Genomic DNA, 2500 nt, shown 5'->3' with positions numbered 1-2500 from the left:
GGTAACACTTCTCACCAATAATGATGATGATAATGATGATCATGATCACTACAGACAGCCCCACGCTCTGTGCAGGTAACACTTCTCACCAATAATGATGATGATAATGATGATCATGATCACTACAGACAGCCCCACGCTCTGTGCAGGTAACGCTTCTCACCAATAATGATGATAATGATGATGATCATGATCACTACAGACAGCCCCTCGCTCTGTGCAGGTAACACATCTCACCAATAATGATGATAATGATGATGATCATGATCACTACAGACAGCCCCACGCTCTGTGCAGGTAACACTTCTCACCAATAATGATGATAATGATGATGATCATGATCACTACAGACAGCCCCACGCTCTGTGCAGGTAACACTTCTCACCAATAATGATGATGATAATGATGATCATGATCACTACAAACAGCCCCACGCTCTGTGCAGGTAACACTTCTCACCAATAATGATGATAATGATGATGATCATGATCACTACAAACAGCCCCACGCTCTGTGCAGGTAACACTTCTCACCAATAATGATGATAATGATGATGATCATGATCACTACACAGACAGCCCCACGCTCTGTGCAGGTAACACTTCTCACCAATAATGATGATCATGATGATGATCATGATCACTACAGACAGCCCCACGCTCTGTGCAGGTAACACTTCTCACCAATAATGATGATCATCATGATCACAACAGACAGCCCCACACTCTGTGCAGGTAACACTTCTCACCAATAATGATGATGATCATGATCACTACAGACAGCCCCACGCTCTGTGCAGGTAAAACTTCTCACCAATAATGATAATGATAATGATCATCATGATCACTACAGACAGCCCCACACTCTGTGCAGGTAACACTTCTCACCAATAATGATGATGATGATGATGATCATGATCACTACACAGACAGTCCCACGCTCTGTGCAGGTAACACTTCTCACCAATAACGATGATCATCATGATCACAACAGACAGCACCACGCTTCTGTATAGGTTCCTCAGGAACTACAACACAAGTCGGAAGAGAAATGTATAGTGGTCCCCTGAGCCAGTAGTGAACTTTCACGAGATCACACAATGTTGTGAAACCCACGACACAGGGCTATATATATATACATATACATATACATATACATATACACACACATACATAGTTAAGTTGGCCACTGTCTCAAGTCGCGCCGAACCTTTCTTTTACACATCACTGACTCTCTCCGACCGGCCCACCGCAACACCTGAAAGATCAGCGATCGCTCGGTCGTGACAAATCTTGACGTTGGGGCCCCACTGTCACGTGACAGCCATATATGGAGGGTTAAGAACAAGGGGGAAGGAGGCGGAGCTTTGTGTTGGAGTCACGTGGTTGGTGTGGTGGTGGTGGTGGTGGTGGTCGTGGGAGGTTGGCGGGCACTATTAGTCATAGCTGAATGGGTCGTGTTATAGTTTTCTATGGCGTAGTTTAGTGTGTGTGTGTGTGTGATTGTGTGTGTGTGATTGTGTGTGTGTGTGTGTGTGTGTGTGTGTGTGTGTGTGTGTGTGTGTGCGTGTGTGTGTGTGTGTGTGAACTAGTGTGTGTGTGTGTGTGAACTAGTGTGTGTGTGTGTGTGTGTGTGTGTGTGTGAACTAGTGTGTGTGTGTGTGTGTGTGTGTGTGTGTGTGTGAACTAGTGTGTGTGTGTGTGTGTGTGTGTGTGTGTGTGTGTGTGTGTGTGTGTGTGTGAACTAGTGTGTGTGTGTGTGTGTGTGTGTGTGAACTAGTGTGTGTGTGTGTGTGTGTGTGTGTGTGTGTGTGTGTGAACTAGTGTGTGTGTGTGTGAACTAGTGTGTGTGTGTGTGTGTGTGTGAACTATTGTGTGTGTGTGTGAACTATTGTGTGTGTGTGTGTGTGTGTGTGTGTGTGTGTGTGTGCGTGTGTGTGTGTGAACTCTTGTGTGTGTGTGTGTGAGTGTGTCTGTGTGTCTGTGTGTGTGTGTGTTTGTGTGAACTATTGTGCTTGTGTGTGTGTGTGTGTGTGTGTGTGTGTGTGTGTGTGTGTGTGTGTGTGAGTGTGTCTGTGTGTCTGTGTGTGTGTGTGTTTGTGTGAACTATTGTGCTTGTGTGTGTGTGTGTGTGTGTGTGTGTGTGTGTGTGTGTGTGTGTGAGTGTGTCTGTGTGTCTGTGTGTGTGTGTGTTTGTGTGAACTATTGTGCTTGTGTGTGTGTGTGTGTGTGTGTGTGTGTGTGTGTGAGAGAGAGAGAGAGCTCTTGTGCGAGTGCGTGTGTGTGTAGGCTGTATGTTTTACATTTATTTGCTTATTTGTTTATTTATTATCATTATTTTGTCTTTTTATTTTATTTTTATCTATCTATCTATCTATCTGTCTATCTGTTATTATTATTATTATTATTATTATTATTATCTTTTCTTTTTTAAAAATATATATTTTATCTAGATATTCATTTACCTCACTTTTTCTCAAGGCCTGACTAAGCGCGTTGGG

The 2500-nt window shown here is 43.7% G+C and overlaps 1 protein-coding gene across 1 annotated transcript in view; it reads right to left on the bottom strand.

Annotated features, from left to right (window-relative positions):
* Window positions 1–1287, bottom strand: part of LOC143286314 (uncharacterized) — a 46060-nt gene extending 44773 nt beyond the window's left edge. Inside the window, exon 1 of the mRNA XM_076593853.1 lies at window positions 1173–1287. The gene's annotated coding sequence lies outside the window, so the exon portion shown is untranslated. The remainder of the gene's footprint in view (window positions 1–1172) is intronic.
* Window positions 1288–2500: the final 1213 nt, after the last annotated feature.

Source organism: Babylonia areolata, chromosome 10 (assembly GCF_041734735.1).
Source record: "Babylonia areolata isolate BAREFJ2019XMU chromosome 10, ASM4173473v1, whole genome shotgun sequence".
In the NCBI taxonomy this organism is placed as follows: domain Eukaryota; kingdom Metazoa; phylum Mollusca; class Gastropoda; order Neogastropoda; family Buccinidae; genus Babylonia; species Babylonia areolata.
This window is presented reverse-complemented; position numbering and strand designations above follow the sequence as displayed.